We start from the raw sequence: 13,877 nt of genomic DNA on the forward strand, positions 1-13,877 counted from the left end.
ACGGGACATGTAATGGGATCAATGTTGGACTCCCTGTTTTCTCGTCAGATGGTGTATTGGGACAGGACATGTGATGAAGATGTGACATTTGTTCTTTCCGTCATAACGAAATTACTATCTTGTTAGGACGTGGAGTTTTCAGATCTATGATTTGTTCATCCCAGCTTAATGAGAAATGTATCCCATTAGGACGTGAAGAGTAAAATATTTCTCTTATAAAAATATTTTCCTGTCACTGTTTACTGTATACTTTTTGGGAAGATTTTTCTTTGTGCAGTCTCAATAGTTCTCTTTGAGCGCTGTGTCTTTGGAGTGTTTGTTCAAGAGAGGACGTGATAAAGCTTCGGGCTATCATTTGCTCTTGCTTGATGTTTTGCCTGTTCGTTTAACTAGACAAAGATTGTTGCCTTGGTTACTTGAAGAAAAAATTCTACTGAAAGGTCGGTGAGGAAATGCACTCCGTGAAGATGGTCAGGATGGAAACAAGTTGGGAAACTTGTAGTTCTTATTAAGAGCATGTTTGGGTCTGCGATTGCAAACCCCAAACGTGCGTTTGCGTTCAAAAACGCGCTTTCAAGAAAAAAATTAGTTGTTTGGGTTTCTTTTAATAAAACGCTTTTTCTCCTCTGAGAAGCCGAAAACTACGTTTAGTCCAAAGCTCAAATTTGAGGCTTTCGACAAACGCACTTCCAACTCTCAACGCACGCCGCAATTTCATCACACCTTGCCAAAAATATCCAAAACAATTTCATGTAATTACAAAAATATTGATATATATGCTTCTTTTTTTCCATACTCTAGGTCGTCTTTTGTGAATTTGAGTGCTGCAATGTGCAAACCCTTCTGCGAATTTGAGAACTGGATTTTGAGGTGAGTTCACTTTCTCTTTTTGGGTCTCGGTTGCCATTAATATACGAACAAGCTTCAAGATGGGTTTTACGGTTTTAGAGAGAGAAATATAGACGAGGGTTTGGAGTTCACGACTGTGAGAGAAAGATTAGGGTTCTTGGACAGATTAGATGAAGAACATCACGACTGAGAGAGAGAATTGACCCTTAATTTGGCTGAGAAAAAAAATTGAGAGGAGAAGTTATGCTTTTTTTCAGGGGAAACCTTGGATTTGAATGGGACAAGACATGGCATGTGGCAGCACTGGCAGGGGAAACCTTGGTTTCACCCACGCGTGCTGCGAGGAAACCCTTGCCCCTCGCACGGCTGCACATGCCATTTTTTTTATAAGAATTCTTTTTTCTTTAATTCAATCTTTTTTACTTCTTTTCATTAATTTATTTAATTTTTGTAATTTTTTTATTTATCTATTTATTTATTTGGGGAAACTTCACTAAGGACCCCCAAACTTCCACTCGTTTTGAAATATCCCCCCCTGAACTTCAAAATCTCTCAACTTAGTCCCCTGAACTTTCAATTGCTTTCAATTTGGACCCCTTCGTCAGATTTTAAATATCACATGACGTTTATACCCGACTTTTGTATAAAATTCAAACTTCTAAAACGTTTTTTTATTTAAAAAAAAAAACAAAAATCAGGGATATTTTGGTCTTTTCATAAATTTTTAACGGCTAAAATTAACGGAATGGTCCAAATTGAGAGCAATTGAAAGTTCAGGGGACTAAATTGAGAGATTTTGAAGTTTAGGGGGGTATTTCAAAACGAGTGAAAGTTTGGGGGTCCTTAGTGAAGTTTCCCCTATTTATTTTTTATGTTTTATGCAAGTGTGTTTATTATTCTCAATAACATTATATGTCCTTTATGGTCTTTTTTGCAAACAAAAGCACTTTTGTAGTTTGGTTACCAAACATCAATAACTTTAAAAAAGCACGGCAGACATGCAGTTACCAAACATATAACAACTTTTTAGTTGAAGCGCTTTTGACTAAAGCTTTACATCCAAAAGCTCTACATTCAAAAGCTCTATTTCCCACTGCAATACCAAACAAGTCCTAAGTCTAGAGGTCCTCAAGGTTGTGAGTATCGCCTATTCTTTAACTCGAAATCTTCATTTAGTGATTTCCCGGGTTCGGCTGCTTCGTAGTGGTTTTTACCTTTGATGTGTTCAAAGGGTTTTCCACTTCGTAAACAAACTTTGTGTTGTGTTTGTGACGTTGTTTTAATTCTGTTGTGCATGTTTTATTTTTGTTCTATAGCTTAGTTCCTTACTTTGTTTATTTGGTGATTAGAGGTAGAACTCGATCCTAGTAATCTTTTAATTGGTATCCAAGTGGGTTAGCTCAGTTTTTGACTCACGTCTTGAGCGTGTTCATTGACTTCATTATGGAGCCAAATACTTCGTTTTCTAATGCCCTTCCCATTTTCAATGGGAGTGATTATGCTCATTGGAAGGTCCGTATGAAGGCCTACTTGAAAGAGCTTAATGACAATATATGGATTATAGTTGAAAAAGGGTTTGACAAACCAGTTGGTGATTTTGATAAGTGGAGTAAAGAAGATACGGTGAAGAGCAACTGGAATAACTGAGGTTTAAGCTGCATCTTCAACTGCGTGTCTCTATATGAGTTTCGAAGGATCACTTTGTGTGAGACCTCGAAGGAAGCTTGGGAGATTTTCGAGAAGACCCATGAAGGTTCAAAAGGGGTGAGGAAGGCTAAACTTCAAATGTTGACGTCTTGGTTTGAGACTGTGAACATGAAGGAAGATGAAACATTTGGTGAATTTTACACTAAATTGAGTGAGATTATGAACTCCATGCGAGGGCTTGGTGAGAGAGTTACTGAAGTTAAAGTGGTGGAAAAAATTCTTTGATCACTTTCTTCTCGTTTTGATCCTAAGATAACTGCTATTGAAGAAAGCAACGATGTTGAGTTGCTGGATGATGATGAACTGGTAGGTTCTCTAATAGCCTATGAGAGCAAGAGATTCTCTCCCAAAGCAAAGAACATTGCTTTGAAAACCTCCAAGAAGGAAAAGGAAGTGGTTCATAAAGAATTCAGTGACGATGAGTCCTTTGATTCTGAACCAACAGCTATGCTAAATAAGAACTTTCAAAAGTATCTGAAGCATGCTAAAAGGACTGGAAGAAGATCTTTAGAGCTGCTATCTAAAGGAGAATCTCAGAGGGATTCAAGAGATAAATCCTACAGAGACAAGAAAACCTACTTTCCTCAATGATATGAGTGTAAGAGATTTGGTCACATCAGGGCTGACTGTGGAAACTTGAAGAATGCTAAGAAAAATGCCATGAATGCATCTTTGAGTGATGAATCAGAGTCAAATAACTCCGATGACCAAAAATGTAAGAAGGTTATTCACATGGCATTTCCAGCCACTATTCAAGGTTCCAGTGATCCTACATTAGTAGGTGTTGGTGGTGAGTCATATGAAGAGGAATCTGATGAAAGATCAGTGAAAAGTAGTAATCATCTTGTTTCCTATGATACCCTTTGTAACACCCCTGCTCCAAGTGGTATGATATTGTCCGCTTTGGGCCAAGCCCTCACGGTTTTATTATTGGGTTTACAACTAAAAGGCCTCACACCATTTAGAGAGTATATTTCATATAAACACATCATCTTTTCCATGCCCAGGCAATGTGGGACATCGCAATCACCGCCTTTTAGGACTCAGCATCCTCGCTGGTAAACCTCATGAGGTTTGTGCATGCTCCCCCCATTTCAGGCTGGGCTATGGCTCTGATACCATATGTAACACCCCTGCTCCAAGTGGTATGATATTGTCCGCTTTGGGCCAAGCCCGCACGGTTTTATTATTGGGTTTACAACTAAAAGGCCTCATACCATTTAGAGATAGTATATTTCATATAAACACATCATCTTTTCCATGCCCAAGCAATGTGGGACGTCACACCCTTCTCAGAAATTGCATAGATGCTAGGAAGAAGTGCAAGGAAGTCCTAAAGCAACTGACTATAGTTGAAGAGGAAAACATTTCTCTTCAAAATTTGCTGGACTCAGCATACGAGGCTAAAAAATCCCTAAAGGTAGAAAATAATTCATTGACTACCAAATTGTTTGATGCTAACAAAATTTGTGCGAGTTTGCAGGATGAAAATCAGTTTTTGATGAACATAATGGATGGAATCAATGGATCAGAAGATGACCAGAAAGAGGACTCTATCAATGAATCCCCTTCATCTAAACTCAATACCATTCTGAGCTTACAAAAGTCGTTCGGTGATAAAAATGGAATTGGATATTATAAAAATGCCTCTACTTCAAGAAGTGTGGTAGCTCCAAATAAATTGATAAACTTCATTCCTGCTTCACATGTTGTGTTAAGTAGACTTGAAAATAATGACAAGGATAAGGGTAGAATTACTAACATGCCTCCAAGTTTTCCGGGAATGAGAGGGTCCAGTGGACAAATCTCTCATGCTCCTATGAGGAGAATTCCTTTTCAGACGAAAGTCCCCACTAGTCATTTTTGTGGCAAAATAAGTCATATCCGACTTCACTGCAACCGTCTCTCTCATAGATCTCCAATTAGGGAGAACTCTAATGCTTATGAGATTGAGACACACAATGACCCTTTTAACCAAATCATTTCCTTTATAAAGGACATTACCTTTAGGTTGGACAAACCTGAAGTTAATCAGGGTCCTATCTAGATTGGGTTTGGGTTACATGGCTAGTTCTCCTTGCGTATTGTGATATTATATGTTCTAGCTCATGTATTGTGTATTCCAGTGACTTCATTTCTGTGTTTATTCAGTTGTTTCTTATTGGTTCCTTCTGTGAAAACCCTGAAGATGTGTTCCTTGAGTCAAGATAGCATTCATCCTCCTTATTTTATATTTTGTTGGTTTTTTTCCCAAATTCATGGAGTGAGATGCTTCTCTTGTCTAATTGACTCTATGTGAACATTGTTGGACTGTTCCGTTGCATTTGAGATGATTCCTTAAGTAAGTTTTTGGTTGTCAATCTGTCTAAGGCATTTCTCTTAAAAAACATGTTTCAAAAACGAGGATATTTTTTTTACCAAGTGTCTCATGTCTCCTCAGTTTGAAACTCTGTTTTTGATCTTTTACAAATTGAACCCAATGTCTGATTTCTCAAATGTTCATGGCATCACCTCCTACAATGACAAGCAAGCTGATCAAAGATTATGTGTTCCCTCTAAATTGTGAATTTCAAATGATGATCTGCTTTTTGATTCTCGTAGAAAAAGCCAGTGTTTATACATTGCGGTAAAAGGTGAAACAACCAAGGGATTGATTCTTCATCTAATAAATGTCTTGGACAATTGAGGAGGAATGGGTGCGTGACTTTTTGCTCAAGAATTAGAAAAGATGGGTTTGACTTTTATTTCTTTTATTAAAATCAATCTGTGACAATTGGTTTGATTCTGATAATTAATTAGGATATTACTTCTAAGCAAAATTACCAATCCTCGGGGGAATGATCTTCTATTTGCCTCCTATACTATCGTTTTGATATTGTGCACTTGCAAGTAAAACGCATCAAATATTCGTCTATTAATTTAGGTGGGTATTTGGCACAACAAGTTTTTGGCGTCATTGCCAGAGATTGCGTTAAATTTTGTTTAGAAATGTTTCCTTTAGTTTAATTCATTTTCTTTAAATTTCATTAGTTTTTTTGTTTCTATTTAAATTTCATTTTGTTTAAATTTATTTATTTATTTATTTTTCTATTTTTGTCTCCTGTTTCTACATTTCTGTCTGCAACAATGTGATCAAGCGCATAGGCCAGTGCGATCGAGCACACATCTGGACAACAGTACTGAAGCTGTTGTGATCTCTATTATGTTCTTCGCTGCGGTAGTACGATCGCGCACCTAATCCAGAAAGATCAAGGGCACCTCCAGACAGCAGTACTGAAGCTTCTATAATTTTTGAATATGATTTTGTTCTTTTTCATGCAGGGTCGTCGATCTCAGAATTTGACCATTATTCCATATGATCCAGAAATTGAACGGACCATTCGACAAAGGCAAATAGACAAATTCGAAATAGAAGAAGAATTCGAAGTTGAGGTAAACATGGAAGAAGAACATGTTAAGAATCCACCACTGGTGCGAAGACCTATGAAGAGTTCTTTCATTCCCCAATACCTCAACCAGCCAGCATGCATTAATTTCCAGCCCATTGTGCAGAGCAATTACAAATTGCCTCCGCTTATGCTCAATATGGTCTCACACGATAGAGGCACACTTCTAGAGGACCCATATTTGCACCTTAGGATTTCCTCGACCTATGCAAAACGCAGAATATCTATGGCCTAACTGCAGAAGGAATGAGGTTAATTCTTTTTCCTTTGTCCTTAAAAGGTAATGCTAAGCTATGGTTAAATTCTTTGGCTGCAGGTTCTATTCATAACTGGGAGGAGTTGGCCACACAATTCTTGGAGAAGTTCTCCCGAAAATAGTAGCACTGAAGCTACTACCAAAAGCGCTCGAGCATTCCAGGAGCTCGAGCGCACCTGCCGAGATCAATGGTATTGAGGCCACTTCTTGCACTGAAAAGTGATATCCTTCAAAGAATTCTGTTTTGTTTTTAATTTTTGTTTCATTTTTCTTTTGGTTAATTTTAGTTTCTATTTTATATTTTTTATATAGTTTTTCTTTTCTTTGGTTTAAGTAGTTGCTATCCTTCGCACAGGCGTGCAATCGAACTCACCCCAAGTAGGCTTGAGTGCAGCTGCCCAGCACCTGCACTTACACACTTGCGCGAGTGTGATCGAGTGCACCTTCATGTGCTCTCGATCGCACCAGCGCCCGTGCTCCCATGTGCGCGCGAACGCATCCACATACACACACACACTCCTCCACGAGTACAATTGCGCGCACCTCACAGTGCGATCTGCGGTGATTTTACATCACTGATTCATGAAGCTGCATGCCAAGTGCTCGAAAAAAATACTGAACCAACTTGCAAGATGCCTAGGACTTAAGCTTCATCATCTCGGACCTCCAGAGCCTGGGCCTAGTCATCCCGGCCCACTTTTCAGCAAAGGAAGCTCATTCTAGAGACCACATTTGCGGTCTGAACCAACTCTAAAGCTTTTCAAGCTACAATGTGGGTGGTCGAAGAATTCAAGTGCCGCGAGTTGAAGAGGTTGCTTAAACCAGTCACCTCAACTGCCTACGAGCACCTGATCCAGCTATTCTATGAAAACCTCACTTCCAACTGCAACCGACCAGGTGTCCTCTGCTCATCCATTGATGGTGTTGACATTGAGGTTACCACTGTAGACATCGCCACTACTCTTAAGTGCCATGATGAGTGCCCTCTGTTGGAATATTAGTTTGCAGTTTGTCCCTCCACACTCACTATTCTAGACGTCATTGAAGATGTGTGAGGGACATTACACCGATGAGCACTACAACTGCACCAGCAAGGCCAAGCTACCTCCATAACTCTAGCGAGTGGATTTTGTCCTACATCGTAATGTGTCCCTTGGGACACAAGACTCAGAGATGGGGCCTCTTTCTCACTGCACTCTATGCCTTTCATATAGGCTATTGGTGCTCCATTCCTGATATCATTTGGAATCAGCTGCATAAGTTTTAGGATGGGGTGCATTTACGAGGAGCTAAGAGTGCCAACACATGGGGATTACCCTTCCCGTTTCTCCTCACTCACATATTTCGGAAAAAGGCCATTAAGGGCACTCCAACAGATGGACCCGTCACTATACACCCACAATTTGGCAGGATCCAGTGGAACTAGAGCTACTCACACCTTCCATGGATACCTCGGGCGCCAACAACCGATGCAGAGAGAGGCAAGGAGAAAGAGCCTATGGACATGGATGAGCCTGCAGCTGAGGAGGTGGAGGAGACCGTCACCACGGGCATATTAGAGTATCAATTCATCTGTGAAGAGTTAGCGTACCTCCGATTTGAGCTGGCTGATCAAAGAAGGGTTGCCCGGAAGGACAAGTTCTTGGTAGACCAACGATTAGAAAGGCAAGAAGAATTGTTGCAGTCCATTCTAGCATGATTACCACCTGCTCCAATGGCATATTCTTCCATACAGCAGTGACTGGTAAGTCTGGCTGAAGATGGTAAACTTAGCGCTCTTGGGAGGCATCACATTCCATGACAAAGTGTTCTTACGTTCAAGTTTAGGGGTATGCTATGAGCTACCTTTTTCCAACTAGTTTTCTCATCTACCTAGTATGATCTTTCCATTATTCTCTACACATTGAGGGCAATGTGTAATTCAAGTTTGGGGGTATGGAAAATACACACACACTTTGTCTAAAACTTTTGTTTTGTTTTTTTTTTTTTTTTTTAAATGTATGTTCATGTTATTCCTGAGATTTTGGTTGATCTAGAAAGTGTGATTAGAATTTCATTCCTGAGCTTAAAATGTTGAACACATGATCGGATAGCCAGAATTTTAAGTCTTGTTACTTACTTTTGGCATTTGAGAATTTACTTGTTTTGATTTTAAATTGCCACAAGCACATTAGCACATAGTTTGTAAGGTATGACATGTGAACCAGATTGTGTATGTTTTCAATGTCTTGGGTGAAGCTGGGTGACTTCTTGGATGGATACTTTGGCATATATAAATAATAAAAAAATTTGGAAATTCACTTTACCCCCACTAAAGTTTCAGGGATCTTTTAATTTAAAGTCTAATGTTTAAAAATTGGCAATGTACCCCCCCTAATGTTTCAAAAATTTTCAATTCAGATCCTCCGTTACTAATTTTCGTCTAATTGAACGAAAATCATCCCATATGCGTCTCACATGAGATTTCGATGCCCTCTATTTCAATTTTGCCCTCATTAAAACCTATGAAATTGAGTATAATTACATAATTTCATAGGTTTTAATGAGAGCAAAATTGGAATAGAGAGCATCAAAATCCCAAGTGAGACACACATGGGATGATTTCCATCCAATTAGACGGAAATTAGTAACGGAAGGTCTGAATTGAAAATTTTTGAAACATAAGGGATGTACATTGCCAATTTTTAAATATTGGGGTTCGAATTGAAAAAACCTCTGAAACTTCAAGGGGGTAAAGTGAATTTAACCCTAAAAAAAAAGAAAAAAAAAAGAAAAGAAAAGTTGATCACTGTGAGATTTTCACTAAGTAACTATACCTCTTGCCTTAGTAAGCAATGAGTGTTCACGTCAAAATGTGAGAATTTTGATTTGGTTAAATTCATGGCTAGTTTGGTTTCATAGCCTTTTTAACTCGAGTTAGTAAGTCCTTATGAGTGTCTTTACACCTAATGCCCTAAAACCATCTGGTTTAGGAGCCATTGGCTTAACACTCGTTACATGGGTCAATTAGACAGCTTAAGGGAAATAAGCATTGCACAGCCTAGCCAAAAAGAAAGTAAAGAAAGTTATGCCTTGGTTATTTATTCCAATGGGAATGCCTGTGAACTTTGAGGTATTGTCATTGCACGCTTCGAAATAATTTGAAGCCTCATAATTATGTGTTAGTTCTTTTTACACTAAATTGAACATATGATGCATCAGCTTGTCTTTTGTAAGTGGTTAACTTTGGAATTCCAATTCATTTTGAAGATTGAGTTTATTCTTTTAAGCTTGCTAATGAATGAAAATCATTGTTTTGAGTGATACTTCAATCTTTTGGATAACATGAATTTTGCATAATGTTTGTAGGTAACATTTCTGTTAAACCTTCACGAGACTTCACTCGTCCTCTAGGGATGCCTAGGTGTTTAAAAGGCTTGTTGCATACGCTAAATGCAATCGTACATCCCGCGAAAGAATAATTTATTTTTTTATTCTATCTTGTTTTTATTTTGTCTTGTTTTTATTTTCGGTTTTGTATTGCTAAAAGACTAGCAATATGTAAGTTTGGGGGTGTGATAAGTGCTAAATGTTACACATTCTAGCCCCTTAATTCACATATGTTAAGCTCTTAGTTTTGTTATAGTTTGATGCTTTGCTTTGTTTTTGTGTTTTCTTGTAGTTTTGAGGTTTTGAAGAAAAGCAAGCGTTTTTGGCAAGTTCCACATTTAAAAGACATTTTTGGGAAAAGCTAGAGGCTGGGATTGATCGCAAGCAACAATAGGCTTGAGCGCATCTGCACTCAAGCGCAAGAGCCACTAGGATCGAGTGCATTAGCACTTGATCGCACATGCAGCCAGGAGCGAGTGCAGGCATGCGCTTGAGCTCCCAACACAAAGGATCAATTGTAGAACTGCAATCGGGCACACCTTCTTGCGATCAAGCGCAGTTGTGCGCTAGGCAGCCAAGGACGTGGTTCCACACGGTTTCAAACTCGATTTGTGAGTTAATTGGCTGTACAGGAACGTCTAGGGTTGTTCTCAAGCCTATAACTAGACCCTTTATTCCTCCAAATAAATAGGGGAGAAGCAGACACAAGCTCAGGATAAAGAACTAAAGGCTAGATCAAGCAAAGTTTTGGGTTTTTCTTCTCTTCCCATTTATTTTGTTATGTAGTTAGTACTTTAGTTAGGGCTCGATTGAAGCCCTAATCATATCTCTTTAGGATTGCAATATTGGCACCTTTGCTACACTTATCTTTTGGATGTTTAACTTGATTATTTCCTATGTTATTTAGTTCCTCATATGTATGTGGTATGAACTTGTTATTTAAGTCAATTTGGATGACCGAGTTCTGAGCTTAATAAAGTAACAAAAGAATCTCATCACGGGTTATTGGATTAATCAACATGGGGAACCGAGAGTAAATACCTTGCCCTATGCTTCATGTGGTTGTCGATTTTCATAAATTTATATTTTCTTGAAGAACAACGTAGTGTTATGCTAAATCTTTTGTGAGAAAAAAGAATTAGAGTAGATACCTTGCCCTTAGGTTGACAAACATTAGATATTAGATATAACTGAAATATTGGCATATTGTTTATCTTATTTGAGTATGGTTAGCGATAGATATCAATACCCTACCCTTTTTAGTCTTAGTATTTTTAGTTAATATTTTATTTTATTTTATTAAAATCAATATATGACAATTGGTTTGATTTTGTTGATTAATTAGGAAATTACTTCTAAGCAAAATTACCAATCCTCATGGGAATGATCTCGTATTTTCCTGCTATACTATCGTTTTGATCTTGTGCACTTGCGAGTAAAATGAACTAAATATTTGCCTATTAATTTAGGTGGGTATTTGGCACAAAACCTCTCCCTCGATCGTTCAATGGTCCTTGCATCAAACGTTAGGTCAAAACCAAAAGTCTAAAAATCTTACTTCCAATTGAACATTAATGAACCATGTAAACTTGTTAACCATTTTACTATGCCAAACACAATTTAGTAATTACTCAGGGTATTACTATACTCTGTCGTGTGTTTATATTGCTCATGATGCCCATTAAGAATAGACAATGCCATTCTTTTTGCATGGTGGCTACTCAACAAGGTAAATTCAATATTATAGTTGCTGTCTTTTAAGTTGTTCAAATATCTCTTTGCAACCCACTTGATTGTTGCATTTTTGTTCTTGTAGTGGCTGCCATAATTGTGGACGTCAAAAAAAGTTTCTCAGTAGGGTAGTAAAGTTCAACCCCAACTTCAATGTAATGGTTTGGGTCAAGTCATGAACAACATTCCACTCTAGGTATCTCATTTTCTTTCGAACATGTTTGGATGACCCTTCATTCGCTTCACCTTTCTCACTGTCTAAGTTCATCATCTCTTCAGTATAAGGATGGGTCTTCTTAGATGATGACAATGTACCAGCCCATGGTTGAAACCATCTTGTTGTAGCCTTCCTAGTAACCTTTAAGATTTCATCATGTCTTTCATTAAAGATCTCAGGCTCATTGTCGTCTGACTGTTCAAAATCGCTAAGAGGGAGGCCAAGATCAGTCTATACGTCAACATGCTGTGGAGGCTAGTTTGGCTGATGTGAAGTTTGTTCTGGCTCCGGCACTTTTGTCTCCTCCATATCTATCACTTGTGATCTCTAAACTCGTAGTCATCAATTATTACCTTAGCAGGCAATTGAGTTAGACGTAAAGGTGGATGCGCCACTTCAACTAGTTGAGGCACAACAATGCCATGCTTTACATATATGTGCAACTTACGTGTCCAACCCATCACCAACTCACCGAGCATTGCAATTATGCCACTATATGTTGTCAGTCCATGAATACCCTCATAACTTGTCCTGATCGAATTTGTAGTACATTGTACCATTGTCTCTATATCCCAATTCATCTTGAACTACGTTAGAAATGTCCATGAAACAATGGCAACCTACATCTATTTCTGGGATGTTTAGGACATCTCCTCCAACATATTCTAAATGTCTACTAGACATAGATCACCATGGTAAATTAAAATATCCATCACTGATGCTGCCATTTTCGCACCATACATAAATAGACTAGATTAACAACCACAAGCAAAACAACCTTCAGAGAGATATGTACTTTGAGGAAAAACAATATAATTGGACAACAAATACATTGTACAATAAAGTACATTTTTCAAAAAAGTAGACGGGACAATGACATCCTTTACTAGACCATAAAAAGTTGACACTAATTCAAAGTAGCACACTCTAGAAAGAATATACACAACAAAACACGAAATGAATGTGAAAGCATAATCAACGTAATAACCACCCAACCACTTGATTAAATATATTGTACTCTAAGCATGACATCTAAAAGCCACTGAACACGATTTTTGAATTATGGGCCCTACAAAAGCAAATAACCTCCCTACAACCGATAAAAAAACCGTGAAATCCAACATCTATATGAGTAAAACCCTTAAATAAAAGAAGAAATTAACTTCTTCTTTTTTAACCCTACACAGTACACAAGAAACTCAAAAGTAATGGAAACTATGACTGTGGTAAGGGGGTCATGAGTAGTTACCTCTTAGATGATTGGGGACTAGGATATGCCGGCGACAGCTAAGACCTCAAAAATGGTTCCAACGACTAAAAAAACCCAAAATGATGTACAGACCACCGGAATCGGTGGAAAGTTTCAGTCTTTGTGCGAAATCTCCACAAAATCGATTATGAAATTTTGGAGGGAAATCACTTTCTTGGAGGAAAACCAACAGTCAAATGGGTATTTTAGAAACCTAAGGGTTAAAAGTGTTTGGGTATAACCTGTCTTACTTTACTTTTTGATTTATTTGTTTAAATTTCATTTATGTAATTTTTTTATTAATTTCGACCTCTGATGTAGCATCTAAACTCGAGGTACCTCATGTGATATAATGACACGTCACATTATATCAGTGTCGGAGCAAGGATCTTGATCTTATAAGGGCGAGAAGTGGGATTAATAATTAGTAATATTGTATTTTAATATAATTGATCTAAAAAACAACATAAATACTTTCTTTATTTCAAATACTCCAAAGAAAGCATTACATGCCCAATTAATTGTTTTTAATATTTAATTTTCTATTAATAATATGTAATTATAATATGATTAATCTTATTGGTTCACATAATTGCTCTTTCTCAGCGAAACTTCACTAGGAACCCACTAATTTTATTAAAAAAAAAAAAAATGGTCATGTATAAAATGTACTTATTTTTTCCCCGTGCGAACCTTCAACTCCCAGATACATGACACCATGATAGATCTCCTCATGCTCTGCCATAATAACTTGAACAGTTTGAGAAAGGAAATTGTAGGACGTTTCAAAGAAGAAGAGGCTAGAAGGAGGAGCAAGGGCTAAGGCATAAAAGGCAAAAAAATTACCAGCTATACATTTTTTTTTTTTTTTTTCAATATTTTTGCAGGAGCAGGCGCCCTTGCCTATATCCGCTGAGTTGTCAAGAAGATGTGGCACATTAAAAAGGTGCCGTATTTTTATGCACGGTGCTCTATGAAAAAACTTAACAAAACCTAAACGGAACAGGATCCTCTCCAGTCCATTATGGACTGGAGAATATCCAGTTCATGGTC

The sequence above is a fragment of the Corylus avellana genome, chromosome ca2, assembly GCF_901000735.1.
Source record: "Corylus avellana chromosome ca2, CavTom2PMs-1.0".
Taxonomy (NCBI): domain Eukaryota; kingdom Viridiplantae; phylum Streptophyta; class Magnoliopsida; order Fagales; family Betulaceae; genus Corylus; species Corylus avellana.